This window comes from Diabrotica virgifera, chromosome 2 (genome assembly GCF_917563875.1).
Source record: "Diabrotica virgifera virgifera chromosome 2, PGI_DIABVI_V3a".
In the NCBI taxonomy this organism is placed as follows: Eukaryota; Metazoa; Arthropoda; class Insecta; order Coleoptera; family Chrysomelidae; genus Diabrotica; species Diabrotica virgifera.
Genome location: NC_065444.1, coordinates 266107353 through 266131204, shown reverse-complemented (window position 1 = coordinate 266131204; position 23852 = coordinate 266107353).

Sequence of the window (23852 nt, the reverse complement as noted above, 5' to 3'; positions counted from 1 at the left end):
CCTATTGTAACATGAGCGGAGCGTGAGGAGGCAATATAATACAATCCAGGGTTCTATGTAAAATATAAACGAAAGTTGAAAAGTTGGGCGATTGTGATTCCGTAGTTTTTTTATTTAAGTTAAAAAACAATGTTATGTAACGCGCTGTTCGCTGCTCGACAACCCTTTTTGGGTCCTGGCTTGTTCTAGGATTTTCCGCCATTCTGTTCTGTTCCTTGCTTTGTTCTTCCAATTGGTAATCTTAAGTGTTTTCAGGTCTTGTTCCATGTATCTAAGTTTGGTTCTTCTCTTTGACTTTCTCCCTACTGGTGTTTGCCTCATTATATGTTTTGGTGTTTCGGTCTCCAACATCCGTTTAACATGGCCCATCCAGCGCAGACGTCCGATCTTTAAGGATGTTATGACCTCGGGTTCGTTGTATGTTGCGTATAGTTCAAAATTATATCTTCTGCGCCATAGGTCATTTTCTTTCGCTCCCTTATAATCGCTTTTCGACAGTGTCCATGTCTCTGATCCATATATAAGGACCGGTTTTATCAGGGTTTTGTATATTTTGCATTTGGCTTTTCTCGTGATGTTGTTAGATCTTAGATTTAATTACATTTGGTATGATAAAAAAAAACTATCCAACGAATTCTTTGTTTTAATCTAGTGACACTCTAATATAAAAAAGTTATATTGATAAAACGAAACTTACCAGCAAGCAATTCTAAGCATACATACAGGAATAATTTTCAAAAAATTTACCCTATTTAATTATAATCGCTTCCTGTATCAAGATACTTTTAAGTGGCAGTCAGTGTAATATTAATTTTCTTATCTTAATTAGCAACTAACATGTCAATCTCGACAAAAAAGTATATCTACTAAATAAATTATTTTTCAAACTCTTTCAAACTAGTTTGACAAACAGTTTGAATTTTCAAACCTGTACGATTGACCAGTTTGACTTGACTTGAATTATTTGTCAGAAGGATTGACTTGAGTTTGACTTGAAATTAAGTCAAACTCAAGTCAAATTCAAACATTCAAGTCAAACTTGTGCAACTCTAGTTCTACCAGTCCTCACATATGGAGCAGAAACCTTAAAGGTCGCCTCATATTATAATGCACGTCGCGTTTTCGTCACGTAGCGTTTCGTTTGCGAAAAATATAATTTAATGGTTTTTAAATTGAACCATTCATATTGTGCGTATAAGACACGTAACGTAGCGTATAAGACACGTTACGTCTGCGTTCGGTTCATTCGAAAACAATATTTTTCGGATGTTGACAGATACAGGTCGTTTTCCCCTTGTTTATGTAGGTATTTCTTTGAATTTGATACCGAGTATTTAGACCGATCAGTATCGTCGCCCTCGCTAGCGAAATTATTCCGATTCGATTTTTTGCACAAATTTACTCAAAGAGAGGTTCTTATAACATATCCACAGGGTGCCAGGCGGTGCCGTGGTCGAAAAATTGTTTAAACAATCTTTTTTAAACAAATTCACAAAAATATTTTTTCATTCGAGCAATATTTTTTTTAGATAATTTGGGTAATTCTGAGCAAAAAAGGCTTCTTGTCATTTTTCTCTAAAATTGCGAAAAATCAAGGCTTAATAACTCGATTAAAAATTATTATTATGAATTTCAATAAGTGACCAAATCAAGTTTCAAACAACTTCTTCAAGGTCCTGAAGAGATTTTTGTCATTATTTTATTACAAAGCTGTTATTTTTAACTATTAACAATTACCGCTATAGTCCAACTGTATCGTCGCCCCCGTTAGCGAAATTAGATTTTTTTGCACAAACTTACTCAAAAAGAGGTCCTTATAACACATCAACAGGGTTCCGGGCGGTGCCGTGGTCTAAAAATTGTTTAAACAATTTTTGTTGAACAAATTCACAAAAATAATTTTTTATTAATAATTTAATTAAACCCAAATTAATAATAATTTGAGATATTCTGGGCAAAAAAGGTATCTTGTGATTTTTCTCTAAAATTGATTGTTGTCGAGTTATATGGCCATTTCCGCATTTTTGCAAGATATGTTTTTTGCTAAGAATAACCCAAATTATCTAAAAAAAAATCGTTCGTAATGAAAAAATTATTTTTGTGAATTTGTTTAATAAGAATTGTTAAAACAATTTTTTGACAACGGCACCGCCCGGCACCCTGTGGATGTGTTTGTTATAAGGACTCTTTTTGAGTAAGTTTGTGCAAAAACATCTAATCGAAATAGTTTCGCTAAAGGGGGCGACGATACAGTTGGACTATAGCGCTAATTGTTAATAACTAAAAATAACAGCTTTGTAGTAAAATAATGACAAAAATCTCTTTGGGACCTTAAAGAAGGGATTTGAAACTTGATTTGGTCACTTATTGAAATTCATAATAATACTTTTAATCGAGTTATTAAACCTTGAAAATGGCCTCTTCGCATTTTTCAAATTTTTAATCGCATGTAACTCGACAACAATCAATTTTAGAGAAAAATCACAAGAGACCTTTTTTGCCCAGAATGACCCAGTTTATCTAAAAAAATATTGCTCGAAATGAAAAAAATATTTTTGTGAATTTGTTTAAAAAAAATGTTTAAACAATTTTTCGACCACGGTACCGCCCGGCACCCTGTGGATATGTTATAAGGACTTCTTTTTGAGTAAGTTTGTTTAAAAATATCGAATCGGAATAATTTCGCTAGCCGGGGCGACGATACTGCCCGGTCTAATTTAAAAAGTAGTTTTCGAGGCAGTTTGTCATGTAAACATGTGTTGTGACAATAAACACATCTGCACCACACCAAACTGAAACCAACGTAAACGTTCTATGTATGATAATGTGAATGGGCAGTCCGATTGACGGTCTGCAAACGCTACGTGCCGAAAACGCGACGTGCATTATAATATGACGCGACCTTAACTCTCACAAAAACATCAGCTGAAAAATTAAGAAGGACACAACGAAAGATGGAGAGACCCAGTGGCGTACTGAGCATGGTTCCGCGAGTTCTGCTCACCAAGACTCCGTGCCCCGTAGGGGCCCGCTCTAATGCGCTTTTTGCTTTTTTACGAAGAATACCCTTTCATCAAAAAATTTGAAAACAAAATTTATTAAGAAACAGGGAACGATTTTGTAAGGTTCCCTCGTTTTAACTGCTTAAGCCGAAGCCCCTGTTTCAAAGACTAACCGTCGGTGCTTTCATACACGTGTTAACCGAAACACTTGTATTTTTTATATTAGAACGATCCATGAATAAGTTGTAGGTAAACTACAAAGTTACAAAAATTCGGAAAGTGAGATATTCAATGCAAGTTTTATACGGTTGGTCATAAAAATAATTCCAATACAATAGGCTCGATGCTAAAATTAAATTCTAAATATACACAATAGTGGTAAGGATAATAAGGATAAATATAAACATTAATTTCTTTTTAAAAAAATCTCGTCGTTTGATACAAGATATCAACCCCACCGTTATTCAAGGTTTTTGAAGTTATACTTCTTTACCGGCGATAGAGGGTGATTTTTTTATATGTTAAAACCTATCAGCCCGGCGCATGCGCATTATAACTTTGTTCTGATTGGATGTTCAAATGACATGTCAAAAATTATCCGATATGGCAGCTGTGGTTTGGAGGTAAAGGTAAACAAATGTATAATATATTAGTTTTATTGTTGTGAGGACAGAAACAAAAAAGTTTATAATATTGTAGTGACTTTTAAATAGTTTTTAAAAGCAACAGGTACGTAATAATTGTTAATGTATCATGGGTATAAATCTACCTATTTGATCTGCCAAAATACATAGTATGTAATACTTTTATTTATATAATTTGATTACCATCAAAATTTCTATCAATATTCACCTAATATATTGTTTTTTTACTCTATGTTTTGTTGTATTTTTTCAATTCTAAATCATTTCAATTCAAAATTAAAATAATTTGATCAATTCTCAAAATATCAAAATATCACAAGTTTAATCCGTTTAGTTAGTCGATCTTCGTAAATAATGTCACATAGTGCCCGTGGCTAAGCGGAGAAGGCGAATGAATTCCAATACCAACCGCTCTTATCAGCGCTGGTTCGAGTCCCAATAGAAACTTTCTTTTTTGTTTTTTTTTTAATACATTTTATGATTGTAAGTATATTTATTATATAATTGTATTTTCAGAAAATACGTATTTAGTTAAAAAAATTTTCGACAATTAATGTTCAGACATCATTTGTGGCTTGTTTAATGTGTTTGTGTGTGTTTTATTCTTTTATTATTTTAATTTTTGGCACTGTTCTAATAAAAATGTTTGAGAAGTAGTAAGTATAAATTAGTTTAATATTTAAACAAAATATAAATAAAAAGTATATTAATTTCGTTTAAATCATATAATAGAAGTATAACTTCTTACGTGCGTACAAAGTACACACACATTCTTTTTGTTTTAATATTTTTTTATTTAAGCGTTTTATTTCCCCAGAGGTTTGTATGTAATTATTTAACTTCTTTATAAATGTATCATATATGCAATTTGCAAATCTATTTTGTTGATATAAATTTCATTCCAATGATCATTTTCTAAAAGCTGTTTTAGTTTTCCGATATTTATTAAGGTTTTTAGTTATGACTGGAGATTTAGATGTAGACAATTTTTGAGTTTCATTTGTTTCATTTCATGTTTGTTAAAACTTTAATATTATACTCGACTCCGTACGGTATAAGAGGACGGCTTGAGTAAGTAAGTAAGTAAAAACTTTTGATATTCAATATGAGTTTTTATAGGGCGGGCGGGCCCAACTGGAACCAGGGCCCGCTGATCTATCAGTACGCTACTGGAGAGATCAATGCTTGGAATAAGCTTAAGAAATAGAGTAAGATATTTACGACGTAGTTAGTGGAACATATTATCGAACGTATTACAAGGCAAAAATGAAGATGGGCGTGGCATGGTGCAAGAATGAAAGACGACAGATGGACAAAAAATTGCTTGAGTGGAGACCTATGTTTAAGATGTTTAATGTTATGTTTAATATGTTTAACAGAAACATCTAGAGGAGGCCTATGTGTAAAAATAGACAAATCAGGGCTGATTGATGATGAAGATGTTTTATAATTATTGTATACCCACAAACCCTGGCAATTAGCCCCTTTATAAAACATATTGGAAAACTTTAACTAATAGTGATTTTTAACTGTTCTATATTTTATCTTCTCTGAATTCTTTATGACCGAATAATATTTTATAATCTTCGTAACTGATTTTTTTCTTTTTACGAAAATAAATTTCCTATTTAATCGTCCATTTTCCTGACTTCCGATAAAATACCCTTTTATTTACTGAAGGAAAATAAATATGAGTACAAATTTAAAGCACCACAAACAATGCAGCTTAACTGATCGAACTGAAAAATATCAATGGCTAGACAGGAATTTCCTGCTTTTAAAATTCTAGAATTTTTTGCTTTCGACGCGAAATATAAACGAACGGACGGTGGGGCTGATTGTATGCAGCAAACAGACCAGCAAAGCAAAGCGCAATACAGAGATAGGAATGCCAGATAAATAATAATTACAACGTATCAAATAAATTTTCCACAATATCAACAAAAACGGTTAAATTGTGAGCAAATGGCATATCTACAGCGTGTAATGAAATAAATGCATATTTATGTGCATTTACTTATAACCACGCAACTGACATTCGTTCGTTTTCACTACAGAATCAACGTTGATTTATAACTGGCAGGACCGTATAAGTATACAATTCATTTGAATGTGGTTAAATATAATCAGAACGTATTTAAAGCTTCGACTAAACAGTATTTTATGGAACCAATCCATCAGATCAGCGAAGAAATTAAAAAGAGGATATTTGAGACTATAGTGAAAAGTATCCAGTATGGCCATTGGAAGAAAGAACAACAGCAACGCTGAGAGCAATGAAAATGAATTTTTTGAAATGTAAAGACTGAAATGTAAAGACTGAATTTTTTGAGAAGAACAGCAGGAAGATCTAAAAGAGAAAGGATTACCAACGAACAGTCTAGAGAAATAATGGGAATCAAACGAACAATCACAGATGACTTATTAAAAAAAATTATCTGGTTCGCACATATACAAAGAATGGATGAACAACGAATATCAAAGGAAGTACTAACATTATAACCAGAAGGAAAGAGAAAAAAAAATAAACCGAGAAAAAGATGAAGCGAAGGAATAGACAAAGAGCTGAGAGAATGAAACATAGAAGAGGATCCATGGAACAACCGGACGAAGTGACGATTGGAATTCGAAAAGCAGCGAACATTATAAACCGACATGTAATAGTATTTAAAGCTTCGAAAAAGATTATAATTATCATTCTTTTCCTTGTATTTATCCCGATGTGCGAAATCTTCCTTTAGTTACACCTTTCCATCATTTATTTGGCTTAACATGACTTTATAGGCTCAGGGTTTTTGGCTGTTTATACAATTTACAATTAAGTATGAAGAACAGAGATGAAAATACCACGACGAATATCATGGAAAAGTCTGTTGGATAGGGAGAGAAGCGAAAATTTAAGAAGATCATGCAATGCAGAAGACATAAATGGATGGGTGACAAAAGGGAAACAGGAGTGGAACGAACACATTAGTAGAATGGCAGAGAATAGGAAAGTACGAATAGCACGAGATAAGTCACCAAATGGACGAAGAAGTATTGGCAGACCAAGAAAAAGGTGGTGCGATAACTTAAACAATTTAGGAGGCTAATATTGAAGAAGAAACAGGCTTTAAAGCCTACATACAAGAAGGAAGCAGAAGAGGACAATTATTAAGTATTATTTATTACAATTGCATCAACCTCATCATGGTGCTACAGGCCTTAGAGGTCTCGGCTTCTTTTCTAATAATATTTACTTGGTGATTGAACTTTGTTGTTTCTCTTTGACTCGTATAGCTTTCTTCCTATTGTGCTAACAGCACATGTCGGGCCCTGACGCCTCCTCCAGCATCCACCTCCAAGTATCTCTCTCCCTGGTTGCTCTCCTCCAGTGATTAACCCTTAATATCTCTTTAGTGTCGGTTCTCACTTCATCTATCCACCTCTTTCTTGGTCTCCCTACTGCTCGACGCCTACCAAAAGTCCACTAAGCATGCTACTAGGTGTTCTGTCATTAACGATTCTTATTAGGTGACCTGTTTAACGCCATCTCTGTAATATTGATACAACTCGTGACCGAACCTTATTCTCCACATATGATTGTGGCAGATGGGTCCCAATATCCTTATCTTTTTTTTTTCTTTCAAAAGTATTAGTAAAGTTTATTGTTTTTCCTGACATTATCCATGTTTCATGTTTTATATGGCTTTCAAACCCTTCTAATATGTCGTTATCTGATTATATTTTCTTTTTTCAGTGTTTCAGTCCTATCTATTGTTTTCCCCGTTCTTCGTTGTTGCATGGTCCTAATTGCTTTGTCCTTCTCATTTGTTATTTTTTTACCATCTGGATCGAACTAGTCGTTTGTCTCTTGGATTCTTCAGCATATTTCCAATACGCTTTTCTTCGGCTAATTTCAAAGCTTCCTTACATTTGTTCCACATTTCCGTTTAGTCCAGAAAGCCACTGCGCATCCGCTAGGAAAAATATGTTGATTCAGATTTTTTGCACAATCTTACTCAAAAAGGACTCTTTTTAACAAATTTGCGTGTTGCCAGGACCAAAAGGTGGTCAAAATTTTTTTAACGTTTTTTTTTTGTTTTTTTCCTAAAATAATTTTTTTGCATGGAAAAAAGTTTTTTTAGGTTTCTTGGATCATTCCAAACAGAAAAGGTCTTTAGTGACTTTTCTCTAAAAATGATAGTTTTTGACATATAAACGATTAAAAATTGAAAAATTGCGAAATCGGCCATTTTTAACCCTCAAAAACTATGTGAAAAACTGAAAATTTGAATGTTGCCAAGGTAGGTAGCTATTCTTTAAACATCGATTGATGAAATCCCAAAGAGTTTTTTGCAATACAATATTCAAAACTCCTTTGTTTTTCAATTGCCAATCAAGCGTGCGCAACACTATTTTCCACCGACAGTATGGTGCAAATGAAAGGAATAAATTCGTTTTCGTAAACCGGCGACTTTAAGGAAAAATCCCGAAACAGGTCGATTTTTATTTTTAAGTTATGATATTGTGGCATATATGGTATACTAGTGACGTCATCCATCTGGACGTGATGACGTAAGCGATGATTTTTTTAAATGAGAATAGGGACCGTGTGCTAGCTCATTTGAAAGGTCCTTCAATTCTCTATTCAGTAATATAAACATTTACATAATTATTTATACAGGGTGTCCAAAAAATTTTTATGAAATTAAATTATTTGACAAAAAAGAAGTAGAAGGACACCCTGTATAAATAATTATGTAAATGTTTACATTATTGAATAGAGAATTGAAGAACCTTTCAAATGAGCTACCACACGACCCCTATTCTCATTTAAAAAAATCATCGATTACGTCATCACGCCCAGACGGACCAGACGGATGACGTCACTAGTATACCATATATGCCACAATAGCATAACTTAAAAATAAAAATCGACCTGTTTCGGTATTTTTCCTTAAAGTCGTCGGTTTACGAAATAACGAATTTATTCCTTTCATTTGCACCATACTGTCGGTAGAAAATAGTGTCGCGCACGCTTGATTAGCAATTAAAAAACAAAGGAGTTTTGAATATTGTATTGAAAAAAACTCTTCGGGATTTCATCAATCGATGTTGAAAGAATATCTACCTACCTTGGCAACATTCAAATTTTCAGTTTTTCAGATAGTTTTTGAGGCTTAAAAATGGCCGATTTCGCAATTTTCAATATTTAATCGCTTATATGTCAAAAACTATCATTTTTAGAGAAAAGTCACTAAAGAACTTTTCTGTTTGGAATGATACAACAGCTAAAAAAATATTTTTCCATGCAAAAAAAATAATTTTAGGAAAAAAAAACGTTTAAAAAATTTTTGACCACCTTTTGGTCCTGGCAACATGCAAATTTGTTAAAAGGAGTCCTTTTTGAGTAAGATTGTGCAAAAAATCCGAATCAGAATATTTTTCCTAGCGGCTGCGCAGTGGCTTTCTGGACTACCTCTTGACTGATCTCTTGACTGTCCCGGTTTGCTCTAGGGTTTCTTTTATAATGTGATTTATACTGGAACTGTTTCTCCATGTTTTTATTATCCAGCATATTTATGTAAATTGTATTTTATTTATCCAGCGCCCATTTTTTTGGCGTAGGCAATTCTTTTTTCGAAATTTGGCTCCTACTACGAAGAGTCAATATTTAGGCATCTATACCATCTGATGTCCATTAAGTTTGTGAAAAGTGTCCTCTGTCAAATTATAAAATAGTCAATTTGGTACGTGGTGTTTCGATTTGGTGATATCTAAGTTGCTTTATTTACTTGAAGAGCACAGTGTTAAACCAGTGCATCCTTCCTATTACGACATATGGATGTCAAACCTGGACCCTAACCAAGACAAACATGAATAAACTAGTCACACCAGAAAGAGTAATGGAAAGAGCAATGTTAGGTATACGACTGTCAGATAAAATGAGGAATGACTGGGTAAGATCAAAAACAAAAGTCGAGGACATAACAACAAAAGTTACCAAATTTAAATGGAGGCCACACTGTTAAACAAAAAGACCAACGTTGGAATGCAACAGTACATCACTGGAGACCTTACGAAAGTAAGCGACCGAGAGGAAGACCACAGATGAGGTGGGTTGATGATATTAAAAGAGTAGCCGGAACAAACTGGAAATATGTTGTTCAGGATAGAGACCGATGGAAGGAGTTGGGAGAGTTCTATGTCCAAACGTGGACGATAGAAGGCTAAGAAGAAATTTCACATCTTGAAGGCTGTGTTTACCAATATCATCTTGGTGGCATATATCTTTTCCGATCTGGGCGTTCATATCCCCAATGATTATTTTAATATCGTTTTTGGTACAGTTATCATATCATACATATTCTTTGAATTACTTAAAGCAAAATTATAGAGTTTGGCCACACAAGAGGGTCCACCCTCCACCCACTCCAGCCATTTCAGTGTGAAAATGATAAAATAGATCCATTGGTATTCAAAAGAGGTCATCTTTTAACATTATATACGTATGTCATTTGTCAACCTTCTCTCCTCCAATTTTTCCCTTCCCCTTAATTGTAAATAGAAAATAGACCATGGTTTGTACATCATTAGACAACTATTTCGCTGAAGAATTAAGGCATCGATGATTTTTCTTTTCATATTAACTCTATTATAAGTTTTCTATTAAACTTTTCTAGTAAACTTTGTAAGTTTTTCTAGTCTCAACTACAAATTTTTCCCTTCACTTCAAAAACTACATTAAATCGAAATTTGCAACATTTATAGGAAACTTTATTCTTCTTCTTCAGGTGCCATCTCCGCTACGGAGGTTGGCAATCATCATAGCTATTTTAATTTTTGAGGCAGTAACTCTAACTAGTTGTTTTGAGCTGCATCCAAACCATTCTCTCAGGTTCTTCAACCATGAAATTCGTCTTCTTCCGATGCTTCTTCTTCCATCTATCTTTCCCTGCATTATGAGTCGTAGGATGCCATACTTCTCGCCCCGCATCACGTGTCCGAGATACTGTAGCTTCTCTTCTTTAATTGTAAGTTCAACTCCCTTCTCTTTACCTATTCTTCTCAGTACTTCATTGTTCGTAACTCTATCTACCCAGGAAACCCTCATAATAGGGATGTTCACTAATTTTTAAATATAGTTAAATTCAATAGATTACAAGGTATATAAAAACGTAACAATCCTAAAACTGTTTAAAAATGTATATTTTTTAAGATAAATGAGTTCATAATGTTGATTTTCTTGGAGGCTAGAAAAACGGTACCCTGCAGCGAGGCTACGGTCTGTGACGTCAGCAGTCGTAACGTCTTTGATCGACGACTAGTGTTGTATACTTATTTATTCAGTGTATTTGAATGTGCGCAGTTTTTTACGTATTTAATTATTAAAAATAAAGCCAAATAAGTGGTGTTTTGTTCCTGGGTGTGTAAATACATCAAAAAACAGTTCTGACAAGATTTTTATTACCGTTCCAGCCAATTTAAAACAGGAAAATAAATGGTTTGTTGCAGCTAGAACTTAAAATAACTAATTTAAAGAACTAACTTAATAAAATAAACATTATAGAAGTTTTCCAGAGACTTTCGGCCCTTGGTAATAATGTAATTGTTCTTTCTGCATTTACATTTTTCAAAAATACTTATTAGTTTTCTCAGGATTTGAAAAAAATGAATGAATTTAAATAACATTGGACCAAGATTTTGCACCTACCCCCTTAAAGAGTAAATGAAAAAGTTTCGGGACCTCAAATTTGTATTCCTTAAACTGGGATATTCCTAAAAACGGGATTCTAATAATACATACAGTAAAAGTAAACCTTGAAATAACTACATGTGGATGTAGGTATGATTTTATATTATATTAAAATCATTAATAATTTAGTGAAAAGATTGGTTGAAATGAAAATGTATAATACCCAAGTCCAAAAATATTTTTTACCTTGGAACAGTTGTCAACTCGAAATACGAAACAACCGAAATGAGATCTATACTTGAAAAGGACATAGCAACATTTAACAACATGCATGAGAAATATTTTCACCCATTGCGACATAATACCTCTCCCACTAAAAATGCGGCTGCTAAAATGTTATTATTTCCGGTCTTGCTATATGGCGCAGAGGCCTGGACAATAATGGAAACATTAATGAAAAGCTAGAGGCATTCGAGCTGTGGGTGAACCCACGTATCTTCAAAATATCCTGGGCGATCCACACCAACGTACAGGTATTGCGTCGAATAGGAAAACAAAAAGAAATCTCTTTTACAATTAAAAAACGAAATCTTAAATATTACGGTCATATCATGAGGCATGATAAATATCGTATACCCCAACTGATAACGCAAGGTAAAATAGAGAGCAAACGCGGACCAGGAAGAAAAGACACTCATGACTTAAAAACTTGAGTCAATGATTTGGACAAAAATCGATCGAGTTATTCAGAAACGCCTCAAATGAAATTAAAATTGCCATGATGATAGCCAACGTCTACAACGGAGAAGGCACATGAAGAAGAATAAAAATATTTTTAATACACCTAACTGAGGTAAAGTAATAACCAGCCAATGTATGTATACAATATGCATGCGTACAATGCATGCATACAACTTTCTCTATTTTTTTTTGTGGAGTATTAAGCATTTATTTTTTTAGCTTAAAGGAGACATGGAAAATTATATGGAATATACACTCAGTAAAGCTGTGGTAGATTTATTTTTTTACAAGATGCCAATAAATCATACACCATTGTTACATCTACACTACAGTCGGTCGTTTATACGAATCGGCTTTCTGAAAACCTTCTTCCATTTTATTTGTTTATTTTTGTAAAACCCAAAATATGTCCTTACAAACAGTCTATCCACTTTAAACTAAACAAATTCACTATAAAACTCCACTTTAACCCTGATAAAACAAGAACAGAACAAAATAAAATAACCTGAAACGTCAAACAGGTAAACAGTAACACTATGAGAATGGCGCGCGCTTGGGGTATGCAACTAGTGACGTCAGGCCAATAGAGAAGCGTTCTTGAAATTTAAAATAATGCTAGATTTCTAATAAAGATTTTTTATAGAAAGGCTTTTTCAATTTTATTGAAATTTTGGACAATTATTCCTAGGGTGTTTCTTAATCGTTTTACATGTTTGAAATGACTTTTTAATTTTTTGTGAACATCCCTATTCTTCTATAGGTCCACATTTCAAAGGCGTTAAGTCGTCTCATTGTCTCTACATTTAACGTCCATGATTCCATTCCATAGTATAGTACACTGTAGACGTAACATTTTGTTAGGCGTACTTTAAGAGCTAATGTTAAATCTTTGCTGCATAGGACCTTTTTCATTTTTATAAAATTAGAACGTGCTTTTTCGATTCTGACTTTTGTTTCTGCAGTGTAGTCAATATTTTCTGATATAAGTGTTCCTAGGTAAGTGTACCTACTTGTTTACTCTTTCGATGTGCTGGCCCTCTACTATCAAGATTTCGTTAGTAATATGGTTGTTTTTACTAATTTTCATAAACTTCGTCTTTTTGATATTGAGAGAGAGTCCGTACTCCCTCCTACACCTTACTATTTTACTCATGAGTTTTTACAGGTCTTGTAAACTATTGGCTATTATTACTGTATCATCTGCATATCTGATGTTGTTAACTAAGACTCCATTTATTTCTATGCCGACTGATTCATCTTCCAGAGTTTCTCGAATTACCTCTTCAGAATAAGCGTTAAATAATAGAGGTGATAGTATGTAGCCTTGCCTGACTCCTCTCTTTATTTCCATTTCTTCAGATGTTTCTTTTTCAATTCTTACTATTTCTCGCTGATTGTAATAGAGATGTGTTATTAGTCTTAAATCTCTTTCATCTAGGTTTTTATTTTTTAGGATTTCCATGAGTTGATCATGTTTTACTATATCAAACGCTTTATTGCAGTCTATAAAACAGACGTAAAGAGGATGGTTAACATCCAAATATCTCTGTGTCAGCACGTTGAAGGAGAATAATGGCTCTCTGGTACCCATACCATTGCGGAACCCATATTGAGTGTCACTAATATCCAGCTCCAGTTTAGAGTGTATTCTGGCGTGGATAATTTTCAATAGAATTTTCAAGGTATGGAAACTTTATTAGGTATATGTAATAGAAGTAAAATGAACTACGTATATCTTAATGTATACTTGAAACTTAAAAAAAAATACGGCGTAAACAATCACTTGGGAGATGCTCCGGCCCGGCGTACCTTCTTTACAACATAGTCTTAGAAAAGGCAGTTAGAGAACCAGAATAGACAATAGAGGAAATATTTATAACAAATCCTCATAATGTATGGCCCATGTAGATGATTAGATGTCATTGCTTATACAAATGGCAAACTAGAAAAAATGTACTCGACTTTCTCAAATGTCTCAAAAATATGTCCGTTATTTATTATTCTGTGTTTTCTCTCTGAGCTTTTAGCATTCATAGATTTATACGCTTCCACGACAATATTTAACAAATGATTCTAATACGGACCTTTCTGGTATAAAACGAATACTGATTTATTAATGTGTTGGCGAAATGTAATACAACATGGTTTTCATTACATGGTAATTTATTCACTAATACAACGCTTACAAAATGATCTTTTACATAGGAACCACAAACGATGGACAATTTTCGGAATCCTCAGAAAGACATTTCTAAATGAATACAGTCAGGCGAATGAAAAACAACAACTTTAAAATGTTTTTGAAGTTATACTTCTCTAGGCGCAATTGGGAGTTAATGTAAATGTGCGCGAATTCATCAAAAATTGTTAGCGCTACGCGCAGATAGTTATCCAATATGGCGGCTGTGGTTAAAGCATGGTTAAATAATCTGTTGTCATTTTTATTATTATAGTTATGGTTGTTAAGTTGTGTTTTAAAAGTTGTGGCGCGTTAAAGTTATGTGTGTTTTAAAAGTAGCGCTACGCGCAGATACGTATCCAATATGGCGCCTGTGGTTAAAGCATGGTTAAATAATGTGCTGTCATTTTTATTATTAGAGTTATGGTTGTTAAGTTGTGTTTTAAAAGTTGTGAGAACAGAGACAAAAGTGAGTTTGTAGTTGTACTGACTTTTTAAATAGATTTTATATATATTTTTGGATTTATTAATACAGTACAACCTGCCATATCCGGACCTGTCATATCCGGACCTGTCATATCCGGACCTCCCCATATCCGGACGGTTCTGCGCCGTCCGGATCTACCGAAATCTACCGAGAAAGGCAGTCCTACTGTTGGACAACGCACTAAAAGAAGAACTAAAAGATGGCGAAATAATGTATTATAGAATCTATAAAACGTGTCTATCGACGAAAGTTATTGACGGCGTTGATTACTGGAATGTATGAAGGAGAAAACGTTTCAGAGACTGTAAAAGAAGTAGTGGTCTTGATATACGGATTTTTTTCATATCCGGATCGGTCTGTAGCCACATTGATCCGGATATGGCAGGTTTGACTGTATAGAAAAAAAGAATGTGTGTGTACTTTGTACGCACGTAAGAAGTTATACTTCTATTATATGATTTCAACGAAGTTAATATACTTTAAATAGTTTATTTATATTTTATTTAAATATTAAACTAATTTGAATACTTACTACTCCTCAAAAATTTTTAGTAAAAACGGTGCCGAAAATTAAAATAATAAAAGAATAAAACACACACAAACAAACACATTGAAAAATGCCACAAATGATTTCTGAACAATGTAGGAAAAATTTTTATAAAAAAATGTATAAAAAAAATAAAAAAATAAAAGTTTCCATTGGGGTTCGAACCTGCTTATCAGCGCAGTTAGTATTGAAATTCATTCACCTTAAACTTTTACCCACGGAGACCATGTGTCATCATGTGCGAAGATCAAATAACTAAACGGATTAAACTTTTGACGGTTCTGAATTTAACCAAATTATTTTGATTTTGAATTGAAAGAAATATTAAAATACCACAAAACATAGAGTAAGAAAACAATATATTAGGTGAATATTGATAGAAATTTTGATGGTAATCAAATTATGTAAATCTATTACATACTATTTTGCTAGGTTCTTTTTAAATTTTCCAAATAGGTAGGTACTTATGAAATTTTTTATTAGGATACTGAAACATTCTATTTAAAATCTAAAAACTATTTAAAAAGTCACTACAATATTATAAACTTACTTTTTTCTCTGCCATCACAACAATAAAAACTAATATACACAACAATAATTTGTTTATACAAAATCTCCATATTGAACAATTATTATTGAAAGATGATTTAACACCCAATCAGATCCCGTATAACGTTTATACCATACTGTCGGTGTGCGCATGCGCCCAGTAAAATAAAAAATTTACCCTCGTGCCTAAAGAAGTATAACTTCAAAAAAATGTGTGTGTACTTTATACGCACGTTAGTAGCTATACATACTTAATAATAATAATAATAATAATAAACCGACATTTATTTCCAAAAAATAAATATTAAGTATAACAAAACTGTACATTCTCTAAAGTAGAGGGCGAAGTTTATTTTTGCTGTGTTCTAAGACACAACAAAAATATTCTTCCACTTAACCCCAGTGTAATAGCAGTCTTATGGCTCTAACAAAACAGTAGTAAAGAATATAATATTGAACAGTAAGATAGTAAAAAATGCACCTCACAAGGAAGACGGACCCACTTACTTTTTTATTACTATGAGAAAGAGAAAAAAATCACAGCACCTTAATTTTGAATGTTTAGGAGACGGCGTTTAAGCAAGAATTTAAATTTTGGTATTTTACATGTTTTTAATGTAGATGGAATCTTATTATATAAACTGCTGATTTGATAACTATAAGAGCGTCGATAAAGCTCACTTGAAAAAGGAGGAATAGTCAACAATCCCCTATTTCTTATATTTATATTGTGAACATCAGAGCGATATTTTATTTTTCGATGTAGGTAAAATGGTTTTTTATTTACAATTACTTTATGACAAAGACTGAGAAAATGATGTTGTCTTCTATTCTCCATATTTAGCCATTTAATTTCTTTTAATATATGCGATACTCTTTGTCGCCTTCTTATACCAAAAATTAAACGAAGACACGAATTTTGAACTTTTTGGATCTTATTTTTATATACTAGAGTTAAATTTGGTCCATACAATACATCCGCGTAATTAAATAATGATAATACAAGTGTTTCACAAAGCTGTTTTTTCATATGAATTGAAAATAAATGGCGATTTCCATAAATCATTTTAATATTACAGTAAGCGCGTTGTATCAGTATATTTACATGTTTCTGAAACCTTAATTCGGAGTCAAGAGTAACACCTAAGTTTTTTGCAGCATTTACAACTTCAAGTTTTTCATTGTTTATATAAATGTTAATTGAATTTATCAAATATTGCTGATGATGCTTATTACCAAATAACATTACTTTTGATTTCGTTGGATTAATATTCAGGCAATACTCTGTTGCATAATCAATAAATGCTTTTAAATTGTCATTAATAATTTTGCAGGCATTTTCCACATCATCTGGCTTAAAATTTAAATACAATTGGGTATCATCAGCATATAAGTGCACGTTGCAATTCCGAATTTTGGTTAAAAGTTGAGAAGTATATAGAAAATAATAAAGGTCCAAGGATGGAACCTTGTGGAACACCTGATTTAAGTAATAGAAAGTTTGAATTTACACCATTGATATAAACATGCTGCTCTCTGAATTTAAGATACTGTTCAAGTAAAGTACTGGCATTATTAGAAAATCCTATATATTTTAACATGCTAATCATAAGATCTTAATGTATGGTATCGAATGCACGACTGAAATCTAATAACACTAACACTGTGCACTGACCTTGATCTACTCCTTTTAAAATATCATCAGTAATATGAAGTAAAGCGGTAGTACAACTATATCCTTTACGGAAACCTGTTGGAACGACACAGTTAGTTATGCAAAAATTAACAATATGAGTAATATAGGAAATTATATGTGGACAACATAGTTTAATCAAATTAACATTTAAACCATCACATCCCACAGAATTAGTTTTTATGTCACAAATTGCTTTGTAAACAAACAAGTCATTAATTCCATGAAAGTTAAAAGTAGAATCTATAATTTTATTAGTTTTATAAAAAATTTTAACATCTTCTGATGGTTCAGATTGTGGAATTGATTCAATAAAAAATTTGTTTATCTCATCTGGATTATTTAAATTATTTGGTATCTCAATTCTTTTGTCAGGTATAAATTTATTATATTTTAGAGTACGCTACATTTCTCTAGGAGTGTTATTATTAAATTGTTGCACGAAATATGCTTTCTTTTCCCTCTTAATAGACTGAAACGTATTAACTTGTATTAAAATTGTGTAGAAAATCTGACGTTTTTTAGACTTTTAACGATTCCTTAAGGGAAAAGCAATTGGTGGAACGCTCCAGTTCGTCAAAAAATGACGGATTAACATTATTTATCGAAAATTTACCAATTTTGATGATTTTAAAATTTGACGAAAATACAAATGGTCTATCTGTAGCAGATAGACCATGAAAAAATTATATTATAAATTTTTTGTCGAAAAACTAGGTTGATACGGGAACAATTTTGATAATTTTTGTAACAAATAGACCAAAGGTTCTCTAACAATAAATGTTTTTATTGAGATTTCTGAGTAAGTCTATATTTATTCAGAATATATGGGGAATATCAGAATTGTGTTTCTGTCTTCTAATTCTAGACAACCAGCTAGATCACTGAGTGCCAATTGTTTAACAAAAAATAAGACCTCAGTCGTCTAACTATAAACACTTGAGATGCCAATTTTATTGTTAGAGTTTACTCTCTTTCCAAGTTCTAGGTACTGTTATGCTCTACCTTTTCTATTTATTTAGACTAATTAGCAAAATCTTAATTTGATTGATTATCCAATTATTTTATTTATTGCCTATGTAAAGACATAACTAAATTCCAATTAAATTTTCCAATCAATTTTATTATCACGGCTAATTTTGTATTTGATACAATACCTGTAATCTGTGGATTCTAGTATCTCTAGTTGCTTACTTCTTCCAGGGTAGAAACAGGGAAATTGACAACACTCAAATTCATATAAATGTAACCTATTGTTTTTATCAAATGCCTTGTACATGATTTAAAAATATTAAAATTTAACTTTGTTGCAACAATTCTTAACTTAATAAATTAAAACTCTAACTCTGATATCTCCTTGTTTTGACAAAATTATTTATTTAATTAATTTCTTATTTCCTCATACTAAATTGAATGAATTTTACTTTTCTTCTTTTGAATTGATTTCTCAAATTTGAAATGACTAATGCGTTACAAAAAAAATTGTTCAATAAACAAGTACACAAATATGGTCTTGATATAAATAACTTTTCTCCATTCAGACAAATGATTTGACTAACCTTTTATTCTTCACTCCCGCGTTTTCTGGATTGCGCTGTCCTTGAGTCTCTCAACACGTACTCTCTGGTTGTTGCGAAAAAGCCTCCCTCGTCAAAACTGCTTCCAAGAAAAACACACAGGACTTGCTCGAATATCTCGTGCACAAACGGATAATAATCAGCTACTCGTTCTAGACAAAACAAAGAAATCTCCCTCGGACCAGGAAAATTAACTCTTCAACCGGTCGACGATTTGGTTTCAACTTGACTCTGCTCGCAAAGGCTGATCACACCACTCTACACTGATTATACACTTTTAAAACTCGACTGCATTTTTCCGATGTCAGTTACACAGTGTCCGTATTTTTCTCTCAAATCCATACTCTAACATCCATTATCCCTTCTCCCCATATTTTTCGTCCACTCAACAACAACCTCTCTCAAACCATTTATTTCTTAAGAAACCCAATATTCTTCCACATAACTTTTCCAATTTGTCAAATTCAAGGAAAATCATAATTAGTTATTTTCTACTTTCTACTCTTACAACTAAAATAATACCGTTTGTATACCACATTAAAATACCTTCCCGGAAGGATCTTAAAAACGTTATTGTCCCGTCAACGCTTTCTCCACTTTCTAATCACCGAAATGTTTTGTTAATGTCCCGTCAATTTCGTCGAATAATTATCACTAATCGTTTTAATTTTCCCGAAACACTTGTTTACTAGTAAAATTAAATTCTAAACAAATTTGGCCATATACAGGGTGATGAAAAACTATCATTTCATGGTCGTTGATATAAATTTAATTTTTTTGAATTTCCTTAAAAAAAGCAATTCCACAACACTACATATTATCTTTATGCAAACTATACAATTAGAAATTAGACAGTGCCAAATAAAATATACAGGACAACACATAGCCAGGCTAAAGTGGAGTTTCGCAGGTCATAACGCTAGACAAACGGACAATAGGTGGAATACCAAGATACAACAATGGAGACCATGGACATGAAAGAGAGCAAGAGGACGATCCCAGATGAGATGGGAGATGAGATTAGAAAGATAAGAGGAACACACTGGAAACAGAAAGTACAAAACATAAGCGAATTTATGTAAAAAGACGCCTGGAAGCCTATGATCAAAACAGAATAGGTCAAGGCCAAGGTAACTTGATGAAGATCATAAAAAAGAGAAAACTTGAATATCTTAGTATGTAATGAGAGGCAACAGATCCTGGATACTTAAGTTAATATTCAACGGAAAGATCGTAGTAAAAAGAGAAGTGATAGGAATAAATATTCATGGCTCCGAAAATTTCGTTAATGGACTGGCTTATCAGCAGATGAATGGTGACTTGTGGCATGCTATTGTCATGGAACCTATCAACGTCTAAAATTTGGGCACGGTACTCAAAGAAGACAAAGAATTAGTCCAAGGAGAGTTTGATAGTATTATACGAGTATGGTACTAAAAGATCAATAGATCATGTAAGGAAAAATAAAAAATAATTGCTTCATTTTTCATACACTATATAGTCTTTTGAAAACGATTTCTTGGATGTAAGTCGAAACGTTAAATAAAATATTTTAAATTGCAATCAACTATCAGGATAATTGCAAATCTAGGATCTTCATTGCAAAACTAAAGTTTCATAACAATTTTTTTTAGAATATACTCCATTATTTTCTTTGCATGTGTATTAAGAAACTAGCTTCTTCTTCTTAAAATTCCCTCTCCTATCGGAGGTTGGATATCATAATGGCTATGGTCACTTTGTTGGCTGCTGCTCTGAATAGTTGTAATGAACTACAGTTAAACCATTCTCTAAGGTTCCTCAGCCAAAAGATGCGTATTCTTCCTATGCTTCTTCTTCCTTGGATCCTTCCTTGCATAATAATTCTCAGCAACTCATATTTTTTTCTCCTCTGGTAATGTGACCCAAATATTCCAGTTTTCTAGTTTTTATACTTTTCATAATTTCTAACTCCTTATTTAAACGTCGTAGCACTTCAACATTGGTAATCCTTTGAACCCACTGAATTTTCAATATTCTTCTGTAACACCACATTTCGAACGCTTCTATTTTTCTTATGTATCGTCTCTTTAATGTCCAAGCTTCCATTCCGCATAGCTCCGCATAGCAATATAGAAAATATGTAGCATCTTAGAGCCCTCAATATGAGAGGCAACTGAAGGTCTTTGTTTGTAAGCAGTGTCTTCATTTTTATAAATGCTTGCCTTGCAGTTTCAATTCGGAATTTAATTTCTTTGCTTTAGTCATTTTTGTCATCAACCCAGGTTCCCAGATATTTGTATGTCTTAACTTTTTCTATTTGGGTTTGCTCTATCTTTAACCTTTCATTACCATGTTCTGTTTTTGAGACAATCATAAATTTAGTTTTTTCCTTGTTTATTTGTAGTCCGTATCGAATGCAATAATCGTTAATCCTATTTAGCAATTCTTGTAGCGACTCCAGGGTGTCTGCCATTATAACGGTGTCATCAGCGAATCTTATGTTATTTACTATTCTTCCGTTTATAGAGATTCCATCACTTAGCTCCACTATCGCTTCCTGAAATATGGCTCCACTGTACAGGTTAAGCAGTAGCGGCGACAGAACACAACCCTGTCTTACTCCTCTCTTTATATCAATATTCTCGGATTTTTGTTCTTCTCTCTTTATATTGGCCTTTTGATTCCAATACAGATTGATGATAATTCGTAAATCTCGTCTGTCTATACCTCTGTTTTTCAATAATTCTATTAGTTTTTCATGTCGGACCCTGTCGAACGCTTTTTCGAAGGAAAAAAACTGTCGATGAAACAGGAATAAATATCCACGTGTATATCTAAGCATCTTTGAGAGAGGACATTAAACGCAAAGAATGCTTTCTTGTTCCAAGTCCTTTGCGGAACCCAAATTGGGTATCATCCACATCATATCTAGCTTTCTGTATAATCTTCCATGAATCACCTTTAGAAATATTTTGAGGGTATGGCTTATTAGTGATATTGTCCTATACTCCGAACAATCTTTAGCATATATTGTTTTTTTTTGGTATTGTTATAAAGGTGGACACCAACCATTCCTGAGGGATATTTCCGGTTTTATATACTTCATTAAATAGATCTAGCAGTACCGGTAGAGTTTCATCGTCTAGACATTTCAGTAATTTCGCAGGTATTTCGTCTGGACCTACAGTTTTTCCGATTTTTGCGTTTCGTATTGCTTGTTCGATTTCCTCCATTATGGTCTCTGGTCCCGTTTCGCTGTCGATTTCTTTCGGTTCTTGTCTATTATCCTCAAACATATCTGTTTTGTATGTCTTTCACTTTTTTAATTTCTCTTTGACTTCTATAAGAAACTAGCTACCACGAATTAATATTTTTTTAATGCAATTGGTCCTTCTGCACAATTGATTATGGTAAGTTTAAAAGCCCCATAGGAACATTTCAGTTTATCATAACGTAAAACCTGATACTCATGCGATTGGAATATATCAATAAAACTCCCACTCAAAAAACTCACACTCATCGCAGAGTCGTCTAACAATGCCCTAACTCCTAACTTTCCTTATGGAGGTTTTCTAGTAAACGGAAAAGTAATCTCTTGTAGATTTCCATAAAATAATAAGGAGCTAAGGTATATCAACATTGAAACATAGCATGCAAATTAACAATTCCATGAAGGAGAAAAATACAAACAAACTTGCCAAGTAATAAAACTTATCAGAGCGTGAGTCCATAGACGTACAAGAATGAGCAGGGAAAGTAGGGCAGGGATCATTTATTTGAGCTTTTTGTCAAGTACATATTTGCTATCCATATTTTTTAAATTTATAAATCAGACAAATTGTTAGGAAATTGGTTGTCAGTTTTCATTTATGACAAATATGAAAAAAGAACACTTCTAAAATATGTTTCCACATGATTCTTAATTATCTGCAAGACTGTCTTAATCTTAGTTATCATCATCATCATCATCACACAGCCAAATTTATCCATGGTCGGACATAGGCCTCCTCAAGATGTCTCCACTCTTCTCTGTCCTGTGCAGCTTCAATTCAGTTTGTCGCTATTTTTTTAATGTCGTCCGTCCATCTGGTAGGTGGTCTTCCACGACTTCGCTTGTCTGCCCTTGGCCGCCGGAAGTACGCACTGGTTAAATGCTTTTCTTTTTAGATTTATTGGGATGTTTTCCTTGAACACGTCTCTTAGTTTGCCGTACGCTGCCCATCCAAAAGCTATTTTTCTAATGATTCGCAAGTTTGGTTGTCTCTACCTATCTGTATTTCGTGGCCAAGATAGATGTATTTGTCAACTGTTTCGATATGCCAGTTTTCTAGTTTCAATGGTCCGCGAGTTACTAAATTGATCATCATTTTAGTTTTCCCGAAGTTTATTTCCAACCCTACTTCTTGGGAAACTCGTTGAATTTCTTGCAGCATTCCGTGGGCTTCCTTTAAGTCATCGGTTATTAGAACTATGGCATCTACAAATCGCAGGTGGTTCAGCCTTTCGCCATCGACAGCCAAACCTCTGTTTTCCCATTCTACGATCTGGAATTCATACTGCATTACGGCATTAAATAGTTTTGGTGACATATTGTTTCCTTGTCTAACTCTCCTTTTTAGTTTTATTTTTTGAGTTTGGGTGTGGAGGTTTATTGCTGTTGTAGTATTTGCATATACAGGCTGTTTGGTAAGTAATGGGCCATAGCTTAACCTTAGATTCCCGAGTTTAAAATAGGTTGATTTAAGCTAACTTACCTTAGTATGAAAGTTGATA